At 44.2% G+C, this 18,617-nt stretch overlaps 1 long non-coding RNA gene across 1 annotated transcript in view; it reads right to left on the reverse strand.

The window, feature by feature from the left end:
* Nucleotides 1-18,617, reverse strand: part of LOC127608865 (uncharacterized) — a 55,726-nt gene that overhangs the window by 27,418 nt on the left and 9,691 nt on the right. Inside the window, exons 3-5 of the long non-coding RNA XR_007964400.1 lie at nucleotides 17,776-17,885; nucleotides 5,336-5,845; nucleotides 4,966-4,988 (exon numbers count right to left, since the gene is read on the reverse strand). This is a non-coding gene — a long non-coding RNA (uncharacterized LOC127608865). The remainder of the gene's footprint in view (nucleotides 1-4,965; nucleotides 4,989-5,335; nucleotides 5,846-17,775; nucleotides 17,886-18,617) is intronic.

An 18,617-nucleotide genomic window follows, 5' to 3' on the forward strand; every position in this document is an offset into this window, starting at 1 on the left:
GTGTATGTTAAATCGCTCCAGGTACAGCACTTTGTATGCAGCGATGGCTGTTCGAAAGTGCTCTATAAATACTGTTGACTTGACTTGACATGTGACCACATTAGAACCACAAACTTCAATGTGGGGTTTTCTTAAATCTGACCTCTCCGTAAACTACACCACAACTTTATCCTCGACCTGTCTGGTGACTTCATAATGCCGTCGTTCACCAGGGTTCTCTCACAAAAACCGCAAAGGCCTTCACAGAACAGGTGAATTTATACTGACAGGAAATTGTAACTGTGATTAAAATGTGAAAAAAAGCACATGGGGGTGGGGGGGTATGAATACTTTTTCAAGGCACTCTGAAAAGCTCCTACGACAGGTCAAATATTTGGAAAGATTAAATGTAGGTCAGTTGTTTTCATTGCTCGTTATTTATATAACCTGGTTCTTCGGCACAAGATCAACCTGAATTAAAGTTCAAAGAAGCGATCGGTCTCTGTGTTTCATTTGTATAGATCCGTTGCTACGTTTCAACGTGATCTTGTCAATTGTGTGCATGTCAACAGCACACACGGCTTAAACTGTTGTGATGATCCTGTTGTCATGAGCTCCGCGGTAACAATTGAGCAACCATTACCGAGGCAGCAGCAGGAGTCCTGCAAACGAAAACCGTCCAGAAAGGTGCTTGCTGGGGCCGCCGAGGAAAATAAGGAACATGCGAGCACATTGATTCACTTGGTTTTCCTTTGTCAGTGTTAGTTTAGAGCCTAAGATGCAAGATACACACTCGGGGCACGTGCGTGTCGGTTTGATACCTAACGCCTCGCATGCCGCAGTCAAACAGAGGCGGAGACTTCAAAAGTCAGTTGTGTGCTGTTGCTAGAGGAAACCACAAAATTAAATCAAACTGTGAAAGCGTTTGTAATTTGCCGTCCTTGCCGGTTTCATGAGTACTTCTCCTATTTGTCATCCCTCACTTATCGGTGTTCTTGTCGACCACTCATACCCGCAAACATCTCACTCAATCAACCCCAAGGTGTGCGCTTGTGTTTGTGCATGCATATTGGTGTTTGCGCATGTGTGTTTCTCCATGCTCTCTCACACATTTTTCATGATTCATCCTTCATAACCGCCCGAGTCCAATGTTTGTTGTGTGCGGGAGAGATTAATCTATCTGTGGCAGGTGTGAGTGTGTGCAGAGCATGTTGAGCGCGCACACACCCTTCCCAAACACACGCAGACAATCGCAGTCAAATACAAATCGTTTGGATAAAAACGACAACCAACCGTCATATGGGAATATTGAAGGGGGAATTACAGTCTCAGCACACACCCTGAATGAACCATTTCACACACCCTGAATGAAGCATTTGACAGCCAATCGCAGGGCGGCACACAGACGAACAATGATCCATACTCACACTCACACCTAGGGACAATTTGGAGGGTTTAATCAGCCTGCCGTGCATGCTTTTGGAATGTAGGAGGAAACCGGAGTACCCGGAAAAAACCCACGCAAACTCCCCACAGGGAGGCCGGAGCTGGAATTGAACCCGGGACCTCTGCATTTTGAAGTCGACAGGCTAACCACTGGACCACCGGGCCGCCCCCTGATTAAAGTAATTGCAGACATTTTGTTAAATGCCCATCCCAAATATTAGCTACACTACATCCATCAATTCATTTTCCGAGACGATTGATCCTCACTAGGGTCGCAGGGGGTGCTGGAGCCTATCCCATCCGTCTTCGGGCAGTAGGGGGGGGACACCCTGAATCGGTTGCCAGCCAATCACAGGGCACACAGAGGCGAACAACCATTCACGCTCACACTCAAACCTAGCGACAATTTGGAGTGTTCAATCAGCCTGCCACGCATGTTTTTGGAATGTGGGAGGAAACCGGAGAACCCGGAGAAAACCCACGCAGGCCCGGGGAGAAAATACTTCTAAAAATCTACTGAATGCCAGTAAGAAAAACAAATCAGTTGTCTGCTTTAAATTAGAAATATATTGTGTTCTATTGAGCACGCTTCAGTTTTACGATGTCGAGTAAGGTTTATTTATTTATTTTTTTAAACTGATTTGCTTTCTCCTCCCTCAAAAATGGCGATAGTAATACTTAGTCTTGATGGACTTGGCTGTTCGAGAGGTCTTACTTTAGTAACATGCTTTTTGTGTGTGCTGGAGAGCTGCACCGCATCATTCTGAGCACCGTTCATGTTGTGACACTCTTTTGTGGAAGGAAAAAAAAGGGTCACAGATGAAGAGATGCCATTTTTAGCCCATGTTGACAGCTCAAGTGTTCTTTCAAAAAAAAAAACACACACACACACACAAAATTGAACATGAACCAAATAAAACTGTGACTGACTTGTGTTCAATTCATAAAATCTGCAGTGGACTCAGATATTGATTGTCCTCCACGGGTTTTCTTGGTGACTTACAATTGCATCATCTCTGAAAATCTCATCTGAAAGGGGGAAGGGACACTCATCAATTACAAGCACATCTCCCATAACAACAGTCAGGGTCCCGCTGTGCAGGCAGCTATTTGGAGCATCCTCATTATCACCCCACACCCACGTTGGTTCTCTCCCTTCCTAGCTTGCTAGTCACTTTGTTCATTGTCTATTTCTACCAAGATGACTGACAGCGCTCAGGGGCAAACAGGTGGAGGTGCACGTGTCAGACGAGCCCTAAGTCCACGGCATTTTCATCACACCGATAAATTGTCTCTCACATGAGCATAGCACACGTTGTCACGCTCTCTTCCTGCCGTTACCCCCCAGGAGGAACTATTAATCATTGTCACTTTGAAAAGTTTTACTTTGCAGTTGAAAATGACTTTCCTTAACTACAATCCCCAGTTATTGCATATTTTACTGCTGTAAATAGTCAATTAATGTGTCACAGTCGCACATGAATTGGCATGTAGTCTACTTCTTCTACATCAAGCAAACGACCTCCCGCACATTTTATTACTTTTGGCAGTTGACACCACCTGGTTTACGGGGTGAGTGAGTTTGAGTGACAAATGACAAAAGAATGGAGGAGCATTGTCGAATGCATTTCTTTCATCTGATTGGCGGCAGGCGTTTCAAAGGCACTGCCCGCTTCTGCAACTTTTGGCCACACACAATTAGCCGCCTACAATTACCAAATGACAGTTTGAGCTTCAGACTACCGCACATCTGGAAAGCTGAAGCAATTATATATTTTTTAAAAATGTCACAGAAAGCTCATGTCTGACATAAATTGACAGAGATGAAATCAAAGGATATTTTAATTAGGTTAATGAAAGACAAAATATTGTTTCAGTTATCGTTTTTTTTTAACTCTCATTTTAATTTTATTCCATCAACCGAAAAGTTGATTCAATTTGAGTTTTTTGTTGCTTTGTGCCTTTTCATTCACTATAAATAGCGTTAGATACAGTACATCAGGGTGTATATTTTATTCCAATCATATTATCTCAGGATCCTCATTGTGGCTGTGCGAAATTGTATTCATGAAAGAGTGCAGGAATCCGACGCTCGATATTCCAAGCTTTTAACAAAAGACCAACAAAGGATGCACACGAGAGCGCGACTACTCATGTCAGCTCATGCTGCTCATTCACACATCACGGTAGCAAGCATCATTATCGATGCCTGAACTTTAACATGCTGACCTGTACTTGGCCCCTTGGCCCCGAAGCACAACTGAGCACACCACGTGTTTGTTTGTGTGTTTGCATGTGTTTTGAGCTACATGAAGAGGCAGCGAGCGCACAGAAGTAATCGGCTTACATGGCGACGCATAGTGGATTGGCCCAGCCAGACTACCATACGCACAGCAGTCTAGCATGTACAATAGCTTTCCAATTTTACAGACCAAATCAGCAACAATGAAGCAAGGGGGGACCCTACATCACTTATTTTTTTCCCCCCACTAATCCATTACATGTTCAGTCGACCCAAAGGCACACTTAAAAGTCTTCTATTTTCTTAAAAATGGGCGGGGCGCCTAGTCACTGTGTTGTATTTGTGTGGTTAACTGAATGATATATATTGTTTTGTGTTTTTTTGTTATTGTAAAGTGTCCTTGGGTGTCTTGAAAGGCGCTTATAAATAAAATATTATTATTATTATTATTATTATACAGTGTTTTTTATACAAATGGAAAAATACCCTGCACAAATCAGCCCCAAAAAATATTTTAGCCTCCCCCATGTTTAACAGTAGACGATAATGCCACTTACTTTGCTGCATAATTTGTTGTGTGACCATAGAGCTGACATAATTTGCTCAAAGCTGTTTGCCAAAGGCTTTTTTTTTTTTTTCCAATTGACATTCTAATCGGTTACAGGTTATTTCATTTACCGTTGGGTGCGTGTTTGTTTTTGGGGGATTTTTTGGACTGTGGGGTAACAATTATGTCCATGTGTTTATATTAAGAATTAGCAAATATAACCAAAAATCAACTCCCGCAAAGCATGGGTCACATCCTCAACCTAGTTTTTAAAAAGCTTTTTTTTTTTCTTCAACTATACATTTCTTTTTTTATTCGTACAGTATAATCAGTGAAGCATACAAGCACACTTTTTGTCTAAATTATATTTCTGTTACTTGAGCACTGTCGCTGGTTTTTACTAAAGCATTATTTCACCATGATGATGCATTGCGGTCTCATTAGGCAGCACGTGTAAAACCATGAAACATATAAATAACTCAAATACTTTTTTTTACAAGCTACTGCTGGTTGATTACCGACAAATAAAAGCTAACGAGATTTAGGAATCGACGAACAAAGTTGCCAATAATGTTCTCGGTCAAACATTTTACTTTATTAAAACCTTTAGAGCAGTTAAAGGTCAGGAAGCCTGCGATCAAGCAAGCCCACAGCTGCAGAATTATGAAATCCTGCAAACCACTCTGTTTGTAAATTCTGTAAACTACCTTACGTTATGTATTTTATAAAGATCTAGAATGACGATACAAACCTTTAAACTCGCCCCAACGAGATCTGTGAACACAAAGCAGAGAAGAAGGATAAGGTTTCAAAAAAACAGAACAAGATGCATTGGAATCAGACTGTATAGAAATACACAGTCATCCAGAGATGTGTGATATGAGCGACCCGCATGGAGAAATAAGGAGAGTAAACGTTTTAATCTTGAAGATGAATAGTCTTTTGTATGACAGCGCTGTCATCACATGCGTCTGATTAGCTTGAGCAGTTGCTTGCGTGTTTGTCGGATAACGGCATGACTCACAGTATCATTGGCCACAAAAGAAGAAAAAAAAAAGGCCCGCTGTTGGAGATTATTTCACAGCAGGAAGGGAAAATAAAGACAAACACATAAAGCTCACCTGTCTTCCTGTTTCCTGCTGTCTGAGGCGTTTTCGCAGCTCGTCCAAGTGAGCGTTGGCCTTTTGAAGTGCGTCACATTGAATTTCTTTTCTTCTCACCCTCCTCGTGCAGCTCTTCACACCGCTTGCTCAAAACTTCAGTCTGCAAGTTTCCAAGTAGCTCAATTTGAAGTTGCCGCTCTGCCTCTTCACACATTTTCCGATCTTCCACTTTGGAGCTCCCTCGTCAACCTCTCGGTTTTCAGTCCACTTTCCTCGACGAGACTCGTCTCTTCTGCTTTGGTATATTTTATCGATGCAGTTGCCAGTTTCTGGACCTCGATTTTCAGGGATCGCTCCCACTGCAGTCTGCCCACTTCCAGGGCCTCTCGCTGGACTTTTTCGTTTTCTTTCGTGGCCATTTCACAGAGTTTAGCCTCCACTCGAGCATGTTGTGTTTCGAGCGGATGGAACTTGTGGCAAATGAGGTAGCTTGCGCTGCAGTCACTGCACACTGTGTCACTGCATGTGCTCCATCGGAGGAGAAAAGACACACCATTAGTTGGAAATAGAAAACAGAATATGGAAGTCTCCATCAATCGACATCTTCCAAAAATATTTAAAACTCGATAAGCAAGGTTCTCAAATCAGAAACAGACATTTTTGCCTATCTCTAATTATTCATTGTTTGAAAAAAAAACAAGAACAAGAGAAATGAATGACAAGACGATGAAGTGTAATGACAGTAGAAACACACAAGCATCATTCAAAAGTCCGATAAACTTGACAAATGATTGACAGGAGATGCCTTTCTCCTCAGTTTGTGTTGGCGTCTTGTCTCTTCATATCAGGTCAAGTGGCAAAGCACATCTGTCATGTGTGACAATGATGGATCAATATGTAGTGGAAGACAGTTCTGAACACGGGACGCAGCAAGTCTATTTGACTGAAAATAGAGATTAGTGCTTCTGTCTTGTGATCTTTTTCCATTATGATTGTGAGACATGAAAATAAATGTTTGGTTTTGGTGTGTCCGTGTCATGAACAAAGGATTGCGGTTTAGTTCAGATGACTGCGTTGTGATGGTCAACCCTGATCTGGCTTGTATTTCCACCATGGTGCATGTAAGGGGCAGGGGGGAGGTCGTAATTAATTGAATTAATTAATTGCATTAATTAATTGCGTAATTAATTGTAATTAATCTGCCCCCCCCAAATATATATTTTTAATGTAATCCCTTAAGCGGCCCAGTGGTCCAGTGGTTAGCACCTCGACCTCACAGTGCAGCGGTCATGGGTTCAATCCCAGCTGCGGCCTCCCTGTATGGAGTTTGGATGTTCTGCCCGTGGATGCGTGGGTTTTCTCCGGGTACTCCGGTTTCCTCTCACATTCCAAAAACATGCATGGCAGGCTGATTGATTACTCTAAATTGTCCCTAGGTGTGAGTGTGAGCGCGGATGGTCGTTTGTCTGTGTGCGCCCTGCGATTGGCTGTCAACCGGTACAGGGTGTGCTGTATGCGACTGGGAAGAGAGAGTGAGCAGCAGGAAAAGAGAGTGAGTGCGTGCAAGTGTGAGCAAAATTTGGAACTCGTGGGTAGGGGGGGGGGGGGTCCTTCGTGTTTATTGGGCCGATGTCCTCGTGGTTCCTGCAGGCATAAATACAGCAAAAGCTCTGCGTCTATTTGAGTAAGTCTAACAGCCTATTAGTGCCCCTGCGAAAATGCTTATGCATGTAAATCTGTGTGGTGGGATGGTTCTTGCATGCAAGTGATGTCGTTACGAAGGCAGACAACGATCGGACAACACACAGCATTCGAATGACCCGAGGGCTGAATCGTGCCTAAGATATGCCGTGGACGCAAAGACACTCACTCGCCAGAAGCACGGAGCAGACAAGCTTTAACGCACTCATGTAACTGGCAATGCACCAGAAGGACATTTTACACAGCAGACTGAAACACACACACACGCAAAGACAAAAGAGGAGACAACATTTACGGACGAATGCGGCGGGGGGGTTGGGGGGGGGCACAAACTCACTTACATGTGACACAAGCACACTCTCGCACTAACCCCGAGGGCGGAATGTCTGTGCCACCAGGAGGTTGTGCGATCCCGTGACTTACGTCGGTCCCACGAGGAGACCCCATGCCCAATGTACTGACACAGTCACTTAGCACTCAAATCACAGATCCAACCATTCCACACGCATGCGATGGCGCACGCACGCACCCACACTTGCACAAACACCTGCGAGAGACATCAATGAGGTCATCAAGCAAGCAAGAGAGAAGACTGAATGAGAACTCTTTGGAGATGAGGAAAGAGCTTTTGTTGTCCTTTGACTCGTGCTGGCGGCCTATTGATGCTTGACGGCTGCACCGGCATATCTCCTTGTCCTCTGGTACCCACGTCAGTAGGCCTCTTTTGCTCTATTCATATCACTACCCTTCCCTGCAAGAGAGGTGACATTCCAAGTCCCCAGACTGCACCTGTCCCCTTTTGTCCGTCCCATAGGTGGTGAGCCCACGTTGCTTCTTCGGGCTGATCCTGGCCCCCCCACCCCATCCCAAATCTCTTCTGGATTGTTCAGATTGCCTCAACAAATGAACAGCTACATTGCCAAAGGTCCACAATGCTGTAATTGCTGCAAAAGGAGGCAAAGTTTGAAAGAAAAAAATATATTATTTCAAATATTCATTCATCTTCCGTACCGCTCGATCCTCACTAGGGTCGCGGGGGGTGCTGGAGCCCATCCCAGCCGTCTCCGGGCAGTAGGCGGGGGACACCCTGAATCGGTGGCCAGCCAATCGCAGGGCACACATAGACGAACAACCATCCACGCTCACACTCACACCTAGGGACAATTTAGAGTGTTCAATCAGCCTGCCATGCATATTTTTGGAATGTGGGAGGAAACCGGAGCACCCGGAGAAAACCCACACAGGCCCGGGGAGAACATGCAAACTCCACACAGGGAGGCTGGAGCTGGAATCGAACCCGGTACCTCTGCACTGTGAAGCCGACGTGCTAACCACTGGGCTACCGGGCCGCCTATTTCAAATATAAATAGCGCAAATAAAAATAATTATTTCCAAACTCATCATTGTCATTTCACAACTCATTTGAGAAATAACGTGCGCCTTTTCATAGAAAAACAACATCTCCTGGGTGAAGGTAGGGTAACATGAGTGCAGTTTTTCAAGGAGGGTGAATTTTAGTGCCAATATCATTTTTTACATCGGCCTACGGACCGATAACGAGTGCGAATGTTCAGCCCAATCAAGCGTCCCTTTAAAAACACCTCGAAGGGCACTTTTGTTCCGTAACTGAGCCAAACGCTCCCTAATACAATTTTAAGCTTTGACAAAAAGTCTCATCACTGAGGTAAACAGTCAAAGCATATACAAAGCCTTATGCTATAAATGTAGCATGTCAACATCCATGTCTGTACGTTTGTGCATATGTGTGTGTGTGTGTGTAAATGTGCGTGCGTAGGCACTTGGTAGCCACTCCAGAATCCAAGTTATCACCACAATGCCTCCATGCTCCATCAATTAAACATGCTGATATTACCTCTCGCCTGATGTGAGACATTTAGGCGTGGGGTAGGAGTGGCGCACATGGGACGCAGGTGGGTTGGGGGGGGGGGGGGGGTGTAGGACACGGAAATGGGTGCTTTCTGTCAGTGGCTGGTCTATTGCCAGAATGAAAAACATAATTAATTTACATGATGCTTTTTTTAAAGTCCCTGACTGCGGGCGTCTGTCTGCAAAGTCGGCGCTCATTGTCTCATGCGAGGTAGGGAACACGCGAAAGAGAACCTTCAAGCACTCTGCCGCGTGGACTCGGCACGTAATCATTCATCTCACTTTCTTCTTCCTCCTTTTGCATCTATTCTTTCCTCTTCTCTTCCTCCTGCTTCTCTCCGTTGTCCACCTCCGCCTCCTCGCCTACAGATGCCGTGATCCATCTGGCTCGCCAAAACACCAGAAGTGGGTCACTGTCATGAGCAGATATATTCTCAGACACCAGACACACACATGAATACACATTACACGCCCCCCCCCCCTTCTCCTCTTGACTACAGTACACCCAAACATGCATTCCGTGACCAAACTGTCTCGACCAAAAAAACTGACCAAACATGCGTGCAACCACTTGCGCACAATCAAGCGCAGAAGCACGCACACAAACTCAATCTGCTAAATACAGATTTGGATCAACAGCCACAGAGGGAATAAATGCAAAAGTTTCAATCTGAACATTTCAATAAAGCTAAGCGATACGTAATTGAGCTTCATGCATTCATTTTTGCGTCCCGTTTGGCTTTTTTTGTGATGCCGCCACATTGGCTGCAGAGTGCAATACGGCCAGATCATCGACAATAAGAATGAAATGTACATTAGAAGTTAGATTAAGTATAAGGTCAAGGTTTTTTTAAAAAAGGACACAAGATGTGCAGACCTCTACAGGGATTCACAGCCAGTGAAGACAAACTGAAGGCATAACGAAATGTGTCGGGAGAGAACGAGGCACATTTTCAAATGTGCCCGAAGAATTAAAGGCATCGAGATTAGGTTTAATCAAGTGATATAATGACGGGTGGTGGATTTAGAGAACGGGAAAAAAAAATTTGAGCGAAAGAGGCGGCAAATCATACCTGGATCTGTTTAAACTCTTTCAAACTCTCGCTGCCCCTCATTCAATCTGCCAAATGATTTCTCTCCACTTCATCCCTCTCTTCGCTGTCGGCAAATTCGCAGACACGATAGATCACGCGAGCGTTTAAAATAGGATTAAGTCGTTAAGGGATTCATCCCTGTTTTTTTACCCCCCCCCCCTAATTTTCCCAAATAATTTTCTTTTTATTGGACCGCGGCTGCGTGTGAGAATTTATCAAGGGTGTCCTCTTTGTTGTCCAGCTGCGTACTTATCTTCGCGTGTCAAAACCAGAGCATTTTTGTCACTGTGCGTGCGCGCCTGAGCACCACTTTAGTTTTTTTTTTTTTTTGTCTTTGTCCTTTTCGCCTTTTCGCCTTTCCGACGCGTGCGGTGGTGGGTGTGTGTGCTTGGATGCCCGGGCGCATGTGCAGTCTTAGATGTGCATGTATGTGTGCCTGTGCTTGTGATCGAGATGGCACTTCGTGACAGCGGCTTTGTTGATGTTTGCAACGACCAAGACCCCCTGTGGTGCTCAGTGTAGCGAGAGCCAACACTCAGATTCCACTCATGTGGACCCTCAGAGCACATCACATGACACGTGTGAGTGTCTCTATATGCAACATGACGGCATTTAAGCAAATAGTGTAGAGTGTGGTAAGTTATAGTACTGGTATTGATAAGTTAGCACCTTGGGTGCAGCTTTCTGCAATGAGGAGCAAAGTACAAATGTGGAATTTCGGCATGCAAGGAAAAGAAAAAAAAGCTTGGAGAATATCACGGTTCAATAGTACACTTGTGCAACCTCAATATGCGATTCCAGCACAGGATGTTATTAGTGCAGTTCTAACAGAGTGACTTGATCATTCTGTAGAACTCACACAGAGAAAGTGCAGAGGTTAGGGAAGAATTACCTTTTGCTGTCTTGAACAGCGCTTGTCCATGCATCACATTGCACACTAACAAAGGGCATGGCACAGCATGGCACAACAGAGCACACGCAACAACAAAGAAGGATCCTGAAGAGCGGCCGGCGTGCGGCTTCATGCATGTGCGCTTATTTTCAGTTTTAAAATCGGACAAAAGGAGTTGACTAAAACTATGTATGTATTATAATACACACACACCGGGTTCAATTCCAACTCTGTGTGGAGTTTGCATGTTTTCCCCTGGGCCTACGTGGGTTTTCTCCGGGTACTCCGGTTTCCTCCCACATTCCAAAAACATGCATGGGAGGTTAATGGAACACTCTAAATTATCACGAGGTGTGAGTGTGAGCGTGGATGGTCGTTCGTCTGTGTGTGTGCCCTGCGATTGGCTGGTGACCAGTTCAGGGTGTCCCCCCGCCTACTGCCCGAAGACGGCTGGGATAGGCTCCAGCACCCCTCGCGGATTTGTTTATGTATATTTTGGTCCACAAGCAATTGGTCGACTGCGGGTCTCGAGTCTATGATGCTTCGGCCTTCAAGCCAAGGAAAAAAAAAAGTCGGCGACTTACTTTTCAAAGCAAAGGTAAACGCAGTTTGCGCAAACCATAATAAGATATCAGAGTGCTCTATTTGGGTTATTAAGACCAACTGATAGAACAACTTTAAAACACTGGCACTGAGAACAGACAAAGAAGAGCATTTAACTTCCATCATTCCTGTTAGCAGATTAGCGATTTTTTAAACTACCCAGGATAGATTTTTTTTTCTCCCCCCACTGGATAAGTTTTCCAAATCTATGACACTTTGGCTACAAAAAATTGGGAATATTTACCATGACCCAAAAGTAATTCGGAGATAACACGATGAATTATTCTATTTAAAAAAAAAAAAAGGAGCCATGGTCAAAGCGCTGGTTTGTTTCTTTTTGGGGGAGTGGGTGGGGGGGGGGGGGGGGAATCAATAACTGTAATTGTCAGACTAGCAAATAAACAATTCCTAGGAATCAAAATACTGGGAATCGGTTCTCTAAAAGAAAATCAAATTCTCAAGTCTCTCATTATCTGGCTGTGTCATTTAATTTCAAGGAATAAAATTATCTCCCAGACAGACAATACTATAAAAAAAAATAGAAAAAAACATAATGGGGACATTGTTGAGTTTCAGCTTTGCACTGCAGACTCTTTGTTGGACAGGCGGGTAAGGGCATGACAACAGGGCAGCAGTTAAAAAAAACACAAAAAAAAAAGAGGTCGAGAGCGATGGAGGAGTCTGTTACATTAATCAGAGTTAACAGACAACACATGTGCTTCCGTTCGCCCCACAAGAGCACGCATCACAACACACGGATCGGCACGGCACGACATGGCATGGCACAGTCAGCCAAGAGAGAACAGAGGAGGTAACAGGCTCAACCGTGCATGCCTGCCTGTAACTCCACGTTCTTTTTCTCTGCCGCTGTCCAATTTGTGCAGGAGCCCATACGCCTCTTAAAACCGATCCTGCTTTTGTGACCTTCGTTTGCAGCCGCAGCCAGGTGGAATTAGACATCATTATATCTGATGAGATGGCAGCCAGCGAAGCATAGCAAACAGCAGACCTCATTTGACTTGAGCTCTTGAACAAGCCGGTAAAAAAATGTTTTTTTTAAAAAAAATGCTCTCACGAGCAGGCTTAAACTTTGTGATGAATCAACTCTGCAAGAACTAAATTTGAAGTAAGTGTATTGAAAGGGGCGGCCCGGTAGTCCAGTGGTTAGCACGTCGGCTTCACAGTGCAGAGGTACCGGGTTCGATTCCAGCTCCGGCCTCCCTGTGTGGAGTTTGCATGTTCTATCCCGGGCCTGCGTGGGTTTTGTCCGGGTGCTCCGGTTTCCTCCCACATTCCAAAAACATGCGTGGCAGGCTGATTGAACACTCTAAATTGTCCCTAGGTGTGAGTGTGAGCGTGAATGGTTGTTCGTCTCTGTGTGCCCTGCGATTGGCTGGCAACCGATTCAGGGTGTCCCCCGCCTACTGCCCGGAGACGGCTGGGATGGGCTCCAGCACCCCCCGCGACCCTAGTGAGGATCAAGCGGTACGGAAGATGAATAAATGAATGAATGTATTGAAAGGTCTCCCAAGGATAGCGTAGCGGTTGGCATTATCAGTCTCTCCAATGTTCTCCCTGCGCTTGTTCTCACCAGGCACCTCAGCGTCAGTATGCAGTCCATAGACAAATTAACTGCAGGGCTGCTCCGACAATTTGAATACAACTTTGTTACTCCTTTGAGAAAATTGTTTGATCCCGCTGCAACGACTGTTTTTTGTTGTCGTTTTATTTTCAACATGACAGGTACACTTCTGTCAAAATATTCAACTGTTGGGATGTTTTGCTTCACATTCTTCACACAGCATGTGGTAAAGCACTTCTTTCACAAAGTCCCAAGTGACCTTGAGATGACCTGTGGATTATAATCTCATATCGTCACTTTAGTAGGCCCCAGACAACACCCCCGTGCTAATAGTGCACAATAATCCCCATGCTGTCTCGCTGTCATTACTGCAGATCATCAGTCACCTGATGAAGCAACCCTACCCGACGCCTCCCTCAAATAATCTGCCCCCCCCCCAACCCCCATTTTAGAAAACAGGCAGGCAACACGTAGGCGGAACAGCTAAATCGACACCATAGAAGGAGGAAGGAAGCAATCCCCGTATAGACTGACTGGGGTATAAAGACACAACACATGTGGCACCCTCATCCAGTGGCCTGCTGAGGTTTTACCGAGTAGGAGGATCATAAAAAAGGGAGGAGTGTGTCTGGCTAGCAGCCATTCATTATTGAAAAAGGCTCAAAGTGAGGGACTGAGTGCGACGGAGTAAAATGAAGGAGAGCTCAATGGGACATGTGGTCTCTCTTGGAAGACGTTGTCATGCTCCCATTAAAAATGGATTGATGGAGGGAGGGAAAGGGAGAGCAAAAGTGGTTAAACTCCCGTTTGTTGGGCAGTCAGAAGTCTGGGAGAACAAATAACTGACTACCCCACAGATGCTCATCTTAATTCCTGAAAATAAGAATTGAAGCAAATAAAGTTGTATGGTTGACAAGACTGTGTCAATGATGTAACTCCGTCTGCTCAAAGGCGTTTCAAAGAACACATTGTACTATTGCGCATAAGACTGCCCGTGTGTAACTTCCGTGTCTATGTGGTTTGCTTTCTACTTTTAGATTGCAATCATAATTCAATCCACCATATCATAATGAATGACTTTTTAAAGATTATTTTCAATCATGGTCGTTTTCAGACTACTACAAACCATTTTGCCAAATGTGAAATATTTTCACCCATCTCATGTAGCTGAACAATTGACCAAAAAATGCTATTTTCCATATTATAAACCAGACGACTGCATGTTTCCCATGAAAAGAAAGCAAAGCGCAAAATTTGGATGCGCTGCTGAGTGAAGATCACAAACACAGAGAGCCAGTGAGTGAATATGTTAAGAACGCACCGGCAAACTAAATGCAGCATCTCTTTTCGAATGAATGAAGTCAAAGCATGTGAATGCATGTCACGGCGCGCGTATGCGAGCGTGTACACAAGAGTACATGTAAACGCAGGCGATTCAAAGGCATCGTCTCGATCGTCCGCTTGCATTTCGTCAAGTGCGCGTTTGTTGTCATCTGAGCAAACACGAGTTAGAACTGTCTGGAAAAAAGCAAAGAGCTAAGTGCACAAAAGCGACCGTCTATGCGTATCTATTGAAGTGTGACATTGGGGCAAAGCATCTCAGTGCAGAAATATTCTTCATTTTTCTACACAGGACTCGGAGCTTTATTCTCCCCTATTGTTCTTTCCACGCGCTCGCTAATCACCCCTAAAGTGAACGTCTTGTCCTGTGACAAAATTGCGTGGACGTGAGCAGACGCACGCACCCACACACAAAACATTAAAGGAGGTAAGCGTAATGCCCCTCTTGTTTCTCCTTCTCTGTTGTTTCTAGCCCGTCGCCCCCCCCCCCCCCCCTGCTGTGCTTCCCTCTCCGCCGGAGGTGGACGTTTTGTTCCGTCACATGACCGCATATGTGTTTCAGCTTTGTGGCTGACACTTAAACGGAGAATTGGTTAGTATCAGCGCCTGGCGCGGAACAAAAGGTGCTCAGGCGGTGTGCCGCGCTGCTGAAAACAACTCATCCCTCAGCTACGGTTGGATCGGAACGCCACGCTAAGCATGCGGGGAACATGCCAATGTTGAATATTCACCGTGACGAGTTAGAAAAGGGCAGACACACCTTGTTTGGAATTTTGGAAGAGGTGGTTAGGGCGAAAAGTTGACACCATAAGGAGACTAACAATAGCAAAAGCAAAAGAACAGCTTTTGCAATGCAACAAAATATCACATCACCACCTCAATGGCAGTTATGGAGTTTGTGGAAGCAATAGCCACTAATATAGACAACAAAGAATTTACTGTTGGGGTTTTCCTAGATCTAAAAAAAGCTTTTGACACAATAGATCACAGTATATTATTGAAAAAAATAGAAAGATATGGCATTAGAGGTGTAGCTTATAAATGGATAAAAGGTTATTTAGAAAACAGATATCAGTTTGTGCAACTCAACAATAAAAAAACGAATCAACTGAAAATCACTCACGGAGTTCCTCAGGGGTCAGTGCTTGGTCCAAAACTATTCATCTTATATATAAATGATATCTGCAAGGTCTTAAAACAATTTAAATGTGTCCTATTTGCTGAACTTTCTACTGTTCTGGAATAAATCTGAAACAGCTCCTGACAACCGTAGAAAACGAATTAAACAAATTAAAAAACTGGTTCGACAGAAATAAATTGTCACTTAACCTGAAAAAATCGAAGTTAATTGTTTTTGGCAGAAAGACCAATCAAACACCAAGCTAAAATTATGGTAAACTCAATTGAAATAGAAAGAGCGTGTGAAACCAAGTTTCTCGGATTAGTAATAGACTCAAAACTTAAAATTAAAATAAAGGCTCCGTTGCTCACACACAACTGTGAACAACGGCGTAAGCAAATAGTCCAACAGTTTGAAAGAACAACGTATGTCAAAGGACAGTTACAAGGAATTTAGGGATTTGATCATCTGTGTCCATCTCAGCAGCCCACCATTAAAAGCTGGTACCCGGAGCTCTCCCAGCACACCAGGGTGAACAGCACTTAAATGGGCCTGTTAGCATGCTGCGGCCTGTCTGCCTCCCACACCGACTGGCGCATGTGGCGCTGCCCACAGCTTTACACTCACAACGTACACTGGCTCCGTTTTTTTTTTGTGTTGTTTTGTTTTCCGTCCATACTGCCCCCGCCCAGCCCAACTACCCTAAGCCTTCTCCAATAAATGATGTGGGTGGTATTCACAGCAGGGGGTTAAGCCCAGAACATCGCCTATTTTGCAGACCTATAGGAATCCAAGTGGAGGACAGAGATGATCAGGGGTGGGGTTTGTTGGGGGGTTGCTTTGGGATCAAATTTGACAGTTCTTGCTCTTAGCGTGATGATCGCATTCCCCTTGTGAGGCTTAACAAACCAACCACCGCAGAGAGAAAGATGTCCATCTCAAAAAATCAATACGCAACATTGACTTCCATCTGAGTAGGCGCACTCAGAAACATAAATGGGTGGATGGATGGAGAAGTGGAATGTTTGTGCGTTTGTTTGTTTGTGTGAGGCCCCGTGGGAGGAGCGGAGGGAGCAGTCTGTTTATGGGCACAGAATAAATAATGCTAATAAATATCGACGATGACTAATCATTGTTAAAAATTTCCCTTCTTTACAACCATGTGAGTTGTGGGCGTATCATCGTAGCATGCTAGGTTTGCTAGATTTTGTTTTTTTAGTACGGATGTCAAAGTGCAATCACCCACTAACTGTTACCTTGTTTCTCAAATCCACATGATAATCCCACAAAATTCAAATTGATCGAACACCCTGATGCGTATTTGTGTCGCAGAAAACCGCACACATTCAGATATCCGACGAAGGATCTCAGAGTGAAAAGGGCACACAAGCAGTGCCGCATAACTTCGGCAAAGTGGGATGGGCTCGGTGCCTTGTTCGAAGGCACCTTAACACCTGTCAGGAAGCAGGCTCACATGCATTCAACAACTACTTGCCATTTGCATTTGTCCGCAGCAGGATTCTTATCGTGACCTTTGCTTTTTGAAGCCCAAATTAAATGAAAGATGAGCTATTGACGCCGCGATTATCGCTACGCTCTAGCGTTTGGGATATTTCACCTTCTTAGCAGAGATGATATGAGCAAAGTAAAACATAAAAATCAAACATTGCTGGTCGGGAAAAAAAAATCTGTACATGTTGCGGTGGCTTTATTTGAACTGTTCTGTAATTCCTAATGCATGCAGAACGACTGATTCTAAGCTTTTTTTGGGGGGGGGCGGTATCTTTGTGCTAAGTACAGTTAAGAATGTCATGGCCTCGAAAAGTATCAGCGAGTGCGATTCTTTTTTATATGAAACTGTACGTCCTCTGGGGTAACTCTTGTTCTTCCTGTGTAAGAGACACGTGAGATAAACAGCTAAGTTCATGCATATTCATAGCATATGGTGCATCATATGGGGACATGGGAGTGCCACCTGGCATTGACGAGAATGTAAAGAAACACACCATCACTTTACTTCTGCCTGCTCTGTCTTCAAACAGATGGGTGCGTAAACTGAACAGCCTCGACTTATTGTCTTGTTTCCCCGTGCCGCATAAGGAAGGAAAGAAAGTGAAATTCAATATGTCATTGGATGCTCGTTTTCATATGGTGTGTTGATTCAGTTTCAGATTAACATGTTGCCTTAGAAGGTAGTAACAATGAATGTGTGCTGTAAAACGGATGTTAACTTCCGACCTCTTTGTTCTCGACAGGGGCAGTGGGTGGATGGTAGAACAGTAAGGATGCGTCAGTGTCACCTCTTCCCCTCATCTCCTCCTCTGCCTTCACGCAGATTTCCTTGTCTCCTGGAAACCAGCAGAGAAAAAGCAGAAATAGCTAGAATGGACATCATCCAGGTCCACATAGAAAGTGGTTTGTTGTGTCAACACATCAGACAAGAAACCCAAGAATGAAATGGCCCGGGCGTCTTGTGGCCAGGGCAAACATCCTCTTGCTGTTCTCACCCTCACAATCTCTTATTTTAGTTTGGTTCATCCTCACTCTCAACACTCTAATGTATAAAATTTCAGCGAAAAGCTCAAATCCAGGGTAAAGGTCGATGATGGCGTTCCTCAAGGGTCTATTTTAGGTCTTAAATTATTCCTATTGTATCATCAACGATATATGCAGTGCCTCTAAAGTATTCAAATCTGTTTTATTTGCTGCAGGTACCTCTCCAATGTACAAAAAAACTAACAGTTTCTGAAATAAATGGAATAAATAGAAAAGATGGTTTGATATCAATAAATTAGGAAGAACGAACTAGGTTATGTGTTTTATTGTTATGTTTTGCCATTGAGGGCTTGTGGCAAATATGTCATGTTCTGAGTGCTCCGATTTCCCATCTCATGAAATAATGTGTTTTGGTCGTTAATAAATTTGAGTTCACTGACTCAAGTAATCCAAAGCAGACGCTACAATATGCTAGTGTGCAACAGGACAAACACACACAGTACCGTGTTGAAACAGTGTTACTTCAAACATCGCCTGTACATTTATTAAAGGTTTAATGACGGTGACGGCTTGAGATTTTTTTT

Source organism: Hippocampus zosterae, chromosome 10, assembly GCF_025434085.1.
Source record: "Hippocampus zosterae strain Florida chromosome 10, ASM2543408v3, whole genome shotgun sequence".
Classification (NCBI taxonomy): domain Eukaryota; kingdom Metazoa; phylum Chordata; class Actinopteri; order Syngnathiformes; family Syngnathidae; genus Hippocampus; species Hippocampus zosterae.